Consider the following 14,515-nt stretch of genomic DNA (forward strand, 5'->3'; position numbering starts at 1 on the left):
TACGCGGGCCTCTCACTGTTGTGGCCTCTCCCGTTGCGGAGCACAGGATCCGGATGCGCAGGCTCAGCGGCCATGGCTCACGGGCCCAGCCGCTCCGCGGCACGTGGGATCCTCCCAGACTGGGGCACGAACCCGTGTCCCCTGCATCAGCAGGCGGACTCTCAACCACTGCGCCACCAGGGAAGCCTCATGTTCCTAATTTTTAAATCAGTAGAGTGAAGTATACCCTAAGACCCTAAATATTAGGGTAGATTGTCCTTTGAGAATCAAATGAAGAAATCAACAGAAGATGATGCTAGCATCCTTTTATAGCAATGGTTCTTAATGCTTCTTACACTAGAATGCTTGTGAGGATTATCGTACATCCCATCAGTTACAAGGTTTGTTACCACCATTATCCTGGGCTGAAATCAGACCATACTGAAGTTTGAAAACGCTCCCTTCTCTTAGGGAATACTCCCTTCTCCAGAGGAATTGCATACTGCTTTAAGGAGATATAATGACTTCCAGGTCTAAGACTTAACTGTAACCAAATTTAACATATTAGCCTCATTAAAAAAAAAAAAATCATTTGTCTCAATGTTTCCTCTAAACTCTGGAGTTGTATCTCCAACTTCCTACAAGTCAGTTCCACTCGGGTGTCGAAGAGTCATCATTCTTGAACTTAATATATTGAAAATAGAACCCTTAATATCCACCCTCTCAAAGCTGCTCCTTCTAACTGTTCCTAACTCAGTAAATGGAACCATCATCTTCCCAGTTGCTCAAGTCCAAAACAGAGGATTCATCCCCGATTTCTCTTTTCCTAAACTCCCTATATCCAATACATTGATTATGCCTTTATAATATATTCCCAAACTAGAATATAGTTTGGGAATATATTACCACCATCCTAGAGCAAACTACCATCATCTCTCCCTTGGACTATAGCATCAGTTTCTCCTAAATGCTCCAGCCATACTGGCCTTCTGTCTTTAAACATGTTGAGCTCATTTCCATTTTGTGGCATTCCTTCTGCTTAAAATATTTCTCCCATATACCCTCAGGGCTGCTGCTTCCCAGCTCAAACGTCACCCACCCCGGAAGATTTCCCTGACCACCCAATCAAGGATAACCCTACCCTCACCACCAACCATTCTCTAGAGCAGTACCTTATTTTTCCCCTCCATAGCACTTATCACTGTCTGAAATTAACTTGCTTATTTGCTTATTGTCCATGTCCTCCCACTAGACTGTGAACTCCATGAGACCAGGAACCACATTCATTGTATCTAGGATAGTACCTGACATATAGGGGATACTTAATGAAGAGCTGATAAATGAAGGAACATATCTAAAGAAAGATTATGTCAACCATGAAAGATAACAGTCAGACAGGAGAGAAGAGTAACAATACATTCAAAAATGTCAAAGGGGGAGTTGGTTTTTGGACATGAGTCCACCTTCTCTCCAGGTTGCCGGCCTCCTGAATAAAGCAACCTTTCCTCTCTAACTTAAAAAAAAAAAAAGTCAATGGGTGCCCCAACTGTGGTGAACGTTAAAACTGTGCCATGATATTCCAGTTCTCCTTTCAGGTACATGATAGGTTTATACCTGCCCATCATCTTGAAGTTAGGCATGGTCATATGACTTGCTCAGTACTCCTGAGCAAGGACAACACACAGTAGAGCCCCCAGACAACTCACATGTAATATGAATTGAGAAGAAATAATCCTTTGTTATTTTAAGCCACTGAGATATGGTGGTTATTTGTTACTGCAAAATAACCGAGCCCATCCAGACTGATAAACCATCCAAACAATGCTGTGGGCACAGAATTATATAGTCAGTCTCACTAAGTAGTCAACTAATACCACTAAATATATATACTATACATATACTTAATTTCCAGATACGTCTGCCAACAAGGAGAGAAAAAATTGTTTATGTAGAGTTTTAAGGATTCTTGTTCCTTGATGTTATTTTTCAGTAAATTAATAATTCAGCCAAATAATCAATGCCAGCCAATACAAGGCTTCTTGAGAAATAGTCTGTCAGCCTCTCCTTATCTGAAAACATACTTTCTAGGTAAGAATAATTGTGTTTTTTGTTTCATTATTATCTACAACAACTATTCAATAATTAAATAGTTAGAGTCCAGGGAATTCCCTGGTGGTCCAGTGGTTAGGACTCTGGGCTTTCACTGCCAAGGGCCCAGATTCCCCCCTGAGGAACTAAGATCCTGCAAGCCGCATGGCACGGCAAAAAAAAAAAAAAAAAAAGTTACAGTCCAGGTCACTGCAGGGGAAAGACTAGGATAGACTAAAAAGGTAGACTGGCTAAAATGCAGAATCACTGAATGCCAGGTCTGGAATCTTGGACTTTAGTTTGTAGACAAAACAGGCTTACTTAGAAGCTTTGTATATCATATGATTAAAAATATTCCTGAAGATTATTTTATATGGCAGTTGTAGAATTAGGATGACTGGAATAGGAAGGCTAAGAGTACTAGTTTCTAACTGCTGTGCCATGAATCCTCCATAGATGAAAGACCAATTTTTAATCGATATATATGATTTATTTTTGTGATAACACTAAACATACTATTAATGATAATATTAAGTGGTATAGGGAATAGGCAGAGCATAGATTTTTGCAAATAAGAGTAAAAGGCACATTGAAAAATCAGGCTGGCACTAAAGTAAGATCTGGTGATGGACAAAACTGCACTCTGTGAGCATGAAGGGCAGTCAGGGCAATCATTACTTAATAGTTCTGAAAGCAGCCAAGTGAACAATGGATGCTTTACAACAACTAGGAGGTATTTTTATATTGTAGGAATGATTGGGTTGTAATCTGGTTGATTTGTATTCTGAGTTCTTTCAAGGTACTCAGAGGATCTGTACAGTACTCCAACAAGCTTGTCTTTCCTCAAAAACAACCCATTCCTTCACTCATTCAACAAATATTAACACATGTTATATACTAATTACCACTCTAGGCACTGGGAAAACAGAAGTGAACAAAACAAAGTTCCCTGCCTTCCTCGAACTTGTATTCTAGTGCCATTTAAATTCCATTCTAAAATTCCTCCCCCAGTCTTATGATATGGGAGTAGCTTTTACAAATGCCTTTGGAAGAAATCATTTATGATCTATGATTAACTCATGCTGAAATGTAAAAGACTAATAGTCTCCCCATGGTAATTACAAAAGCAAATACTTCAGATTCACAGACTCTTAAGATTTGGAAAGGACCTTGGAGATAATTTCAATTTACAGATAAGATTAAGGCATTTGCCCAAGAACACTCAGCCACTAATAGGAGAACCAGGCTTAGAACTGTAACTTCCAGTGTTACAGCCTTTCCCATATAACCAGGCTGCCTGTTTTAAGATTACACTAGTTAGAAGAGATGCCAGAATGGGTATTCATGATTCATACATAGGTGGTAGGTTCCTGAGTGACTTGTTCAGGAATTTTAGGCAGTGTGTAAAACTGAAGGAGAGACAGGTGATTATAGGGGAGGCAAATTGGGGGGAACTTTCAGAAGACCCTTTCCTTCCATCTCTACCCTCATCATGTCCCAAGAACAAAGAAATTACAAAACTTCTCCAAAGTTAATGGATATTAGCTATTAGTGAGAAGATACCGGGGGTGGGGGATGAACATGAAGTACTAAAACAGTCAGTAGAAAAAAAGAAGTCAAATTATATCCTATCCAATTTGAAAAGCGTATAGTCCCAGTAAAAGTACCATTTGTATTAGCTTTAAGGTTTTTTTAAATTTACTTTCCTAAATACATTTTCCACAAAGCACCAAATTAACTGATAGAGATCAACAAGTATAATGATTGATAAAATAGCAATGTAATATAGACTGATGTGATGTAATGACGCATCCCATAGTGGGCAAGCATTTTTAAAGATAATTCCTCCTCCTCTGGAAGAGTTATACTCACCTCTTGCTTATAAACTTTAGCAATCTATACATTTTAAAAACTCGAACTAGTCATTTAATCTTTCAAAGTAAAGATTCATGACCAACAAACCTGAGCCTTACTTAGTATCCTAATAGAAAACATATTTCAAAAAACCTTTCCAAGAAGGGGAAGACTTGCAAAGAAAGAACTGAAAAATAAGCTTAGTACAAAAAACAAAAAGTTAAAAAAAAAAAAGAAAGAAAAGAAAAGGAAGATTATTATAGAGGTTTTAGGAAAAATGTAAGCTGATAGGCATCACGGATCCTCATTAAAATCTCATTATGTATCTCTGTAAACAGCAGTTGCCATACCTAAGATGAAAAGTATTATGAGAATCCCAATTTATTTCAATAGCTGCACCATTATTTTAGCTTCCTAGATTTAAAACCTTGGAGATACCATACACTTTTACCCCTATTGTTTCCTATAGTTAATCAGTCATCATGTTCTAATATTTCTTCCTTCAAAATGTATCTTTTGAATACAAAGCAAAATCCCCAACTTGAAAAGAACACACACAAAAAACAAAGAAGACTGACCATTAAAAAGAACATTTTTCTAAGAATGGGAAATACTCATGATATGCTGAGTCAAAAAACAAAAATAAACCAAAGCCACAAGGAGAAAAATGTATAATCCTAGTCTTATGAAGGAAAATAGGTATCAACAAAGAAAAAAGATTTGAAAGGAAACACCACATGAAAATGTTAACAGTTGTTCTTTCTGCTTGGGGGATTTTATAAGCGGCTTTTGCTCTTTTTACACTTTCTCTACATTTCCTAAATTTCCTACAATGAACATGCATTATTTTCAAACTTGGAAAAAATATTATTTAAATAGTTGTCTCATTTTTACCACGACTTGTTCACTCTCAGTGCTCCTATCCTAATTCCTTATAGCTTCTTTCCCCCAGGACTCCAACAATAGCTGCCTTCTTGAGGTCTCTGAGGCAGCTTCTCCTTAACTTTAATATTGCTTGTACTCATGCTCTGAAAATTCATCATTCATATTTGTCTACAGCACATGGAAACAGAAGCTGGCCATATAAGCAAACAACTTAAAAGAGGATTTCTCAACCTCATCACCACTGACATTTGGGGTAATTATTTCTCATGGAGAGGCTGACCCATTGCAGGATGTTTAGCAGCATTCCTGGCCTCTATCCACTAGATGCCAATAGCACCCCACCCCCCAAGGCGTGACACTGCCAAATGTCCCCTGAGGGGCAAAACTGCCAGCAGCTGAGAATCACCGATTTAAAAGTTTTTAAACTTCTAAAATCATATCTTTTTTTATATATATGTCAAACCTAAACTTCTTTGACATATGTCTCATATAACATTCCTCATAGTCTGCCATAATCTTATTTTTCTCAACAGGAACTTTCCAAATAGACCAGACTTACTGTTCCCTAGAAAAATCATTTTCATTCCCAATTTCAAGTCTTTGAACACACTGTTTCCTCACTAAAATTCCCCATTCACACTTCTATTCAATGCCCTACATCCATGCTTCAGTTTGGGTTCTTTGCAGAAGCATTACTGATCTACTCAGTTCAGTTCATCATACACCCACTGCACTAATAAAGAATATCTCATATATCTTTCTTTTTTTTTTAATTTTTTGGTGGTGGTGGTGGTGATCGTTGTTAATTTTATATCCCAAACTAAACTAACTTTCCTCAGGTTTGTTGCCCCGGCACATTTCTTTTGTATAACCAATTGAGCCTAACATTGCTTGATAACTGATGAATGAAATTAAAAATTTAAATGCTCAGCTGTAAATAAGTGTAAACTGATTTCTTAATTGCTTTTGAATCCTATTTCTTGTCATGGAGTTATTAGTTAAGTTAATCATTCCAAGTACAGAGTAACCACTCAGTAAGTTTTCAGAAAGAATCATTAATATATAATGGTATATTTTAAGGAATTACATAGGTTTCAAACTGTTCTCTACACTTTTAGGAAATGACACAAAGGGATTAAAACTATAACCTACAATACAAACATGAACTTTATAAATTCTATTTATCTTAAAATAGCCAATGGATTTTGCTGCTCGATGCACAAAAGTTACGTCCACAAGAGCAGAGAACTCGATTTAGTACTGTGTGCATGTACACGAACGCACCTCACACGTATATTATCTCCCCAGTTGAGAGAAGTAAATAAAATTAAACTGCTTTGTAAACTAAAAAGAGCAACATATAAATGAGGCAGTAGAGCAGCATAGCTAAAAGCATGGAGCCAGCCTGCTTGGGTCCCAATTATACTAGCTGTGGAACCGTGTACAAGTTACTTAACGTCTCTGTGCCTCAGTTTCCTCTTTGTCAAAATGGGGATAATAATAGTATCTGTCCCAAAGCAAAGCTCTCAAAAGAATGCTTGGCATATAGAAAGCACAAAATAAATATTAACCAATGTTATGATTACAACGCTAGTTATTAGCCAAGTAAAAGCCTCAACGTATAAAGTTCTGATTCAAGTCTGAAGCTGGTTTAAAAAAACAACACAACAGGACAAACTACACAAACTTAAGCGATTAGGTGGACTAGTTTCTCATAATCTTTGCCAGTGCTAAACTGGTGATTATTACAGACCTAAATTCTGTTAGTCTCTTCTTTTTTTTTTTTTAATCTCAAAGAAACTGACATAAAAACCTCTGTTTTCAAGGAATTTTACAAGCCACAAGGAAACAAATCAACTCTTTGTTTTCTCCATATTTAAGCCCATTTAAGACCTTGGTAAAAGCCTAGGTACTGTTACAGAACAACTTTTCAGAAAATACAATGAGGTTTTTAAAGTTGCAATCAGCAATTCTTATGCAGTTATGTCAAGTTTTTGTCCTGCTGAACAAAAGGTTATGTGTCAGGGAAGCAAGGACCCGACAGAAAATAAGGAAATACCACAGCCGGGCCTAGGCGGCTCTCGGGAAAACCTGTCCTCAAACAGAGCGCCTCAGACGCCGGCGTCCTTCCCCGCTCACTGGGATGCACAAGTCGGCTCCATCCGCAAATAAATGACAGCAGGTTCCGTCCCCGCCTCTCCCGGCCCGGACCCCTCGCGCCCACCCGGGCGGGCTCCTGCGCCCGCCGCCCCGACCCTCCTCGCCGCGGCCGGGTAGGGAGCTCCACGGGAGACCGCGGCCCCGCCGCCCCGACTCCCGACCCCTGACCCCTGCAGCCCTGCGCGGGCCGGGCCGAGCAGAGGCCGCCGCGGGGCCTGCAGGTGGGCCCAGGGCGCGGTCAGGCCCGAGGAGAAGCCTGGCCCCCGCAGGGCAACCGCCGGCGGGAGGATGGCGCAGGCCCGGTTGTCACTTACCGGCGCCTCATGGTACCGCGGCGCCTCCGCCTAGCCCAGGCGCTGACCGACTGCGCCCCGGCAGCCCAGACTATCCCTCAGGTCCCCGGCCGAGCCCACTCTGAGCCATTCAAACGCGGCCGCACGCGCGGCCCGCCGGGATAGCTCCTACTAGGGCGTCTCGGAGGCTCCGCCCAACACTGCCTCCGCCCCTCTCAGGTTGCGCAGGGGCGCAGGGAGCGGGAGGAGGAGGTGGTGCGGACACAGTGCCCCCTGGCGGACACAGGTACGTATGGTAGTCCTGCTACGATGGGGCAAGTAATACCGCTCGGGGAACTGAGGGTGGATAAGAGTCAAAGAATGACCCCTGCGCTAGTCACAGTCTAGTGAGTGAAACCGTGCTTTAAGTGTTGCACCAGGAGGTGCTATATCTGCTATAATCTGCTATAAAAATATGGTGCAGGGATGGGACTTCCCTGGTGGCGCAGTGGTTAGGAATCTGCCTGCCAAGGCAGGGGACACGGGTTTGACCCCTGGTCTAGGAAGATCCCACATGCTGCGGAGCAACTAAGCCCATGCACCATAACTACTGAGCCTGCAATCTAGAGCCCGCGAGCCACAACTACTGAGCCTGTGTGCCACAACTACTGAAGCCCACTCACCTAGAGCCCGTGCTCCGCAACAAGAGAAGCCACCGAAATGAGAAGCCCGGGCACTGCAACTAGAGAGAAGAGCCCTGGGCTGCAACGAAGACCCAACACAGCCAAATAAATAAATTTATTTATTTTTAAAAAATATGGTGCAGGGAGAGACTTATTCATTCACTCCTATTTAAGTGCACTAAGGCAAAATATTTAAAAGGGTAGACTGGAGCTCTGCGACCTCGGGGAAGTTATATAAACTCCTGTGAGCTTTGGTTTCCCCATGTGTAAAATGGGGATGTTAATGGTATCTGACTCATCGTTATGAGGATTACATGAGTTAACACATATAAAATTCTTAGAGGAATGTATCTGGCACATGGTAAGCACTATATAATTGTTAGCTCTTATTTGTTAGTTCCTGATATTTGCCAGACTCTGTTCTGGACTGTTAAGAACACAAGAGGGCTTCCCTGGTGGTACAGTGGTTGGGAGTCCGCCTGCCAATGCAGGGGACACGGGTTCGAGCCCCAGTCCGGGAAGATCCCACATGCCGCGGAGCGGCTAGGCCCGTGAGCCATGGCCGCTGAGCCTGTGCGTCCGGAGCCTGCGCTCCGCAACGGGAGAGGCCACAACAGTGAGAGGCCCGCGTACCGCAAAAAAAAAAAACAAAAAAAAAAAACACAAGAAATATGCATGATGTGGACCCTGTCCCCAGGAAGCAGGCTCAGTTTCTTTGGGATGGTGAACACTAGAGGATGAGGTTAGGGTTGGATCTGTCCCTGACATGCTTTTAATTACTGAGGGTAATTCTCTTCATCTTAGTGGAGACAGAGTCTACCCATCTTCACAGGTAAGCTACTGGTCAACGTTAACCAAATTGTGACAGGAGCAAGTTTGTCTCTGGTGGGCCTCTCATCCCTTGCAGAAGCCTATCAAGTAGTGCATTTGGTGTAACAGTTGCTCACTGCAAGACTCCACATCCCTGGACTCACTGCTTTAGGCACTCTGTTCAGAACTCCCCAGGGCTACCTAAGTTGGGTTTAACGATATTTTTGCGGGCCCATCATGTGCCAGGCTGACATTGTACCAGGAGATAGCCTGGGGAAGCTCACAGTGGCTTAGACAAACAGGGAAAGAGATCATTCCAATACGTTGTGGTGAATGCAATGATAAAAGGTATATCCTAGAGGCTGTGGGAGTTCAGAGCAATGGGAGGCCTGGCAGATAAACTAATCAGAGCTAAAATATCATTAGGTAATAATAACAATGCATTTTTCCCCTCTAGTAACAAGGTCCTTCCTTACTTAATACAAAAAAATTAAGTAATGGTGAAAATTTCAGGCACTACTTTAGATTGATGGGAGAAATTTTTTGTTTTTTTGCGGTATGCGGGCCTCTCACTGCTGTGGCCTCTCCCGTTGCGGAGCACAGGCTCCGGACGCGCAGGCTCAGCGGCCATGGCTCACGGGCCCAGCCGCTCCACGGCATGTGGGATCTTCCCGGACCGGGGCACGAACCCGCGTCCCCTGCATCGGCAGGCGGACTCTCAGCCACTGCGCCACCAGGGAAGCCCGGGAGAAATATTTTTAGGATATGTTTTGCATAAGCAATGCCTTTGCGAGCTTCTCAGATTGTACCAAGCACAGGCAGGCACACGCCGCTGTGTGGGGCCACACCTGTCAACAGAGGGGACTGCTGAGCGAGCCCAGCAGGGTGAGTGGTGAAGGGAGCAGAAGCCCTGGGCTCCACTGGTGTGCGGCATAGGACACTCCCGGAGTATAACTCCCACTAGGTGGGTGTGCTGTCTTAAAGAAAATAAAATTCCACACACATGGGTGAAGTCACTTTCTCTCCAACTATTTCTTCATCACCATTGTCACAAACAGGAATTTCTCAATGACCCGCTATACAAAAGGCACTGTGCTGGGCCCTCACCAGAAGAGGGTGAAGAGTGTAAGGAACAGTTCTTACCCTCAGGGAAGGCTGGGTGATGAGGTAAGACAAGTAACAGAGTCCTAGGACTCAGGGAATCTGCTGTGTTAACATAGAAGGATCTCAGCTCAAACAAGGTCCCAGGTTGTCTGAAGGCCAGAGGAGCACCTTGATGTTCTCATTTCTAGAGCTTCTTAGGGCAAGAGTCTCAGGCAGGTTCATCTTCAGACTCTAGTTCTGGGGTTTACAGATCTCTGGCCCATCGTTCTCATGAGACTGCCAAATGTCAACATAACTTAAGGTGAAAATAAAGAAATTTGCCTTCATATTGCTATTTTTGAAATATATACCATTTTAGTGATGAAATGCAGGTCAGTTGTCTTCATTGATATTTTTCAGTCAATAAAGTTGAATTTTTTTTCCCCTTGGAGCGCAATCAAATTTTTGTTGTTGTTGTTAAGGGATTAAAAAAGAGGGCATTCCATACATATTTTTATTGTCCCTGCACCACCAGCCCTTCACAGAAAGGTGTTTCCCCGCCAGCCCTCACAGTGGACAGTCTCCAAGGGAGTGCACCCCTCTAGCCATTCCCTCATTGCTTCCTTCTGACTGCCTTAGATATTCCTTCCATCTGAGTGAACAGGCAGCTGAATTAGCCTTTCTGCCCTACATCCCCCCTCTCACAGGGGTATGGACATCAGAGATGGTGTGCAGAATAAGCCTGACTATAAACACCCATGTGAGAAAAGAACTTACATGCAAAGTTGTATGTATGCTTCTGAGTGGAGAGTCAGGGAAGGGATCATGCAGGAAGGCTGCAGTCGGGCCTGACAAGCTGAACAGGATTTTGACAGGCAGGGTGTTCCAGACAGACAGGGGAAGTACAAAATAAATTCCAGGACCGCCGTCTATCGCGGTTTGAATGGGGTGGGGAGAGCACTGGGGAGTAGCAGGAGGAAAGACTGTCACCTGACAGTTGTGAAGATCTGGAATAATCAAGCAAATGTGTTTGGGAAGGAAAAAAACTACTAGAAACCATTAAAAGTCTATTACTCACAGACAAGCACTGTCTCCATTTGAACATGTTTTTTCAGATATTTTACTATGCAAATGTACCTACATTTAAGAAATGAGATCATATCCTTACAACTTTGTAAACTGCATTTTTATGATAAATATATTACATAGATCAATCCATATAATATTAATTGAAATGCCAATCACTATAAATGCACATAATAATATAAATGGCAGTTGAAACTTTAAGACACAAAACAACAAGGCATAGGCATTGAGCGGGGAAATGAGAATTAAATCAGTACTTTAGGAGGATTAATCTATCATCAGGATGCAAGATGACTAGTGGGAGGGAGGGAGCCCATGAGCCTTAGGTATGAAAATGTTGTCCTTTGGGCCGGAGGTTCAGGAAGCCAGAGCATTTACTGTGGTGATGCCATTCTCATCCCCTCAGACTGATGCCAGGCCTGGTAGAGGACCGAGCGTGAAGAGACATAAAACACAATAGCTCATCCATTCCATAGCTAACTACATCTACTGCTCAGCCTCAGAGCCCTTGGAAAATTCCAGCTGACTTTGGCAGTCAAAGTGAGAAGTCAATCCCTTTTATTCTGCTCCTCCCTTCCCCACCTTCCTGTGCAGACTGTGGAAGGAAAGGATGGCAGTAGGGAAAGTTTCAGATAAGGCGGTAGCAGTGGAAAGGAGCAAAGCTCACTCCCCGTTTGCAAGATTCATGGTCGTTTCAAATACCACCACGGTACAGATGCCTTGGTGGCAGAAGCAGCAGCAGCTTCCTAGATTTTGTTTGGCAGGTGGAGGGTGGGGGGCTGGGGGGGGACTGTTGAATGGTAGGGGATCCTCCTGTTAAAAACAGTTTGTTTTGGATGCAGCTCTGTGGCACTTCGACAGCTGGAAAGCAGGTGATGGTATTTGTTATAGATTTTCAAATGTGAAGCCAAAGAGACCGTTTCCCTCCTTCCCCAAGTAGATTTCCTGCAATTACATACACTTTCACCTGGAAGACGGTAGGGGGCAGCATGTTAGAGCGGAAAGAACACTAGCTTTGGAGCAAGGCTCATCTCTATCAGAAGCCTTGATCACTGCCTTTGGGCCCTTCTACACCATCTTTACCTTAACTGCAGAGGGAGGATAACTCTTCTCTTAGGGGATGTTGGGAAACAGGGTAACCTATGTAAAACACTCTAATAGTATATAGCACACTGATTGTGGCTCTCTCTCTGCAAAATATTCCCCACCCCCAACTTTACCTGTCCAGTGATTTTTCTAAGATAGAGAAGAACACAATTTGGTTGACTGCTGCCTTGGAAAAGCAGTCTTGGAACTAGACCAGTTCCAGGAGGGGGGGCCAATGCTGCGGAGACAGACTCGCTGTGGTGCCGACAGCCTGGTAATCAGTATAGGGTATCTGAAAGTTATGACTTTTCACAAAACAAGTCCAGTCATGCAGTTGCTTGAGGGTTTGATACTCCGGGGCCCTCATAACAAACAGGCATAGCGGAGAGGAGTTCAAGGGCAGGGTGCAGGCAGGAAGGAAATGAAATGGGCAGGACAACAAGCATCAGAAGCAGGATAATGTCTTTGGGAAGGGGGCTTGAAAGGGCAAAGGAGGTCTACAGCCTCAAGAGACTGGAGCTACAGGAAGATCAGTAAGACTGAAGTCCATTTCTTGGAGCCGGACACACGGTCAAAGTACTCTGGCAGTAACAAAATTGAGTCTGACCCTAAACTGGCTATCCAAAATTAGCTGTGTTCTTCAGAACACCCGTTCTGCAAGGTGTTGATACATTGAAAAGAGAGGGGAAAAGGGAGAAGAAAAAAAGGCTTCCTTGGCCAAAGAAGTTCAGTAACTGATGGATAAAACAAATATTTCTTTACTGTAGCATTTCTCAGTCTTTAAAATACTAACATTAATTGTGAATCTCTAAAAGAAAGGGAATTCCCTGGTGGTCAGTGGTTAGGACTCCACGCTTTCACTGCCGAGTGCTCGGGTTCAACCCCTGGTGGGGGGAACTAAGATCCCGCAAGCTGCGTGGTGAGGTAGGTAGGTAAGTAAATAAATAAATAAATACAAATAGAAAGATAGAGCAGTGCTGCCCAAACTTACCTAAACTCTGAATCCTTTAAAGGCGAGAGCACACATATTCTACAGAAATAATCTGATCTACAAAGGGTAGCAGGACTAGTTCCAGTCCTGGGAAATGGGGTGTGGCTCCAGTTGTAGGCTGGTTGGGGAGGACTGCGGAAATTGGTGAGTGGCATCGTGGTGGTGCCTCGATGAACCTCGAGGAACAACCTAAATGCTCCGTGGCCGGAGCTGGATGAAAGCAACAGAAACTGAACATCTGGCAGAAGTATCAGAGTTTTTTTGAAAACTGAAAGATTCAGCCGGACTTTTTCCTTTTCCTTTTACAAAAATAAAAATATGGCCCTTCATGGAAGAGCATGTTATAAAACATATGTTAAATAAGTCAAAATATAAATCAAAAAATCTGGGAGAGTCTAAATCAAAATGTCCATGAAAATTATTGTTATCACTTTTTTGCACGGTAGGATTCGTTAATTCTCTTTTTTACTTATTTGTATTTTTTCATTTTATCTAATAAATGTCTTTTTTAATTAAAATAATTTTAAAAAATCACTTTACTGGGCTTCCCTGGTGGCGCAGTGGTTAAGAATCCACCTGCCAATGCAGGGGATACGGGTTCCAGCCCTGGTCTGGGAAGATCCCACATGCCGCGCATGGAGCAACTAAGCCCATGCGCCACAACTACTAAGCCTGCACTCTAGAGCCCATGAGCCACAACTACTGAACCCGTGTGCCACAACTACTGAAGCCTGTGCACCTAAAGCCCATGCTCTGCAACGAGAAGCCACAGCAAGAAGCCCGTGCACCACAACGAAGAGTAGCCACCACTAGCTGCATCTAGAGAAAAGCCCGCATGCAGCAATGAAGACCCAATGCAGCCAAAAATAAATAAAATAAATTTTTAAAATCACTTTACTAATTTACAGCAATTAGGAAATTAAAATTGTGCAAATGTTTTAAAGTTTAGGATTTGATTTGGCAGCCTTGGCAATATTATTTTAGTATTTGCTATTATTTCCCACTTAAGCTAACCCTGGTTAGCCTAATTCATTTGAATGATTTCCTCTTTCAGAAGGAAACTTGTATTAGTTTCCTAGGACCATAGTAACAAAGTACCAGAAACTGGGTGGCTTAAAACAACAGAAATACAGTCTCTCACAGTTCTAGAGGCTGGAAAACCAAAACCAAGGTGTTGGCAGGGCATGATCTTTCTGCACGTTCTAGGCAAGAATCTTTCTTTCCTTGCCTCTTCCTAGCTTCTGGTGGCTCTGGCAATCGTCATCTTGTAGCTGCAGTACTCCAATCTGCCTCCATTGTCACATGGACTTTTACCCCATGTATCTATCTGTGTGCCCTCTCCTCTGATAAGCATATCAGTTATTGCATTTAGAACCCACCCTAATCCAATATGACCTCATCTAAACTAACTACACCTGCAAAGTTCCTATTTCCAATTAAGGTCATATCCTGAGGTTCCAGGTGGATGTGAATTTTGGGGGGACACTATATAACTCACTATAAGACTAAAAATAATTTAGTCCACAACCTCTTAAAAG

The 14,515-nt window shown here is 42.9% G+C and overlaps 1 protein-coding gene across 2 annotated transcripts in view; it reads right to left on the bottom strand.

Moving 5' to 3' along the window:
* KATNBL1 (katanin regulatory subunit B1 like 1) overlaps positions 1-14,515 on the bottom strand; it is a 62,882-nt gene that overhangs the window by 43,273 nt on the left and 5,094 nt on the right. The window contains exon 1 of one of the 2 annotated variants that reach the window (XM_029238980.1): positions 7,281-7,520. The exons of the other annotated variant lie outside the window; for it this stretch is intronic. The gene's annotated coding sequence lies outside the window, so the exon portion shown is untranslated. Of the gene's footprint in view, positions 1-7,280; positions 7,521-14,515 lie in introns of those variants that run through there. 2 annotated transcript variants of the gene reach the window in all.

This window comes from Monodon monoceros, unplaced genomic scaffold (genome assembly GCF_005190385.1).
Source record: "Monodon monoceros isolate NGI ecotype Baffin Bay Population unplaced genomic scaffold, NGI_Narwhal_1 Super_Scaffold_21, whole genome shotgun sequence".
In the NCBI taxonomy this organism is placed as follows: Eukaryota; Metazoa; Chordata; class Mammalia; order Artiodactyla; family Monodontidae; genus Monodon; species Monodon monoceros.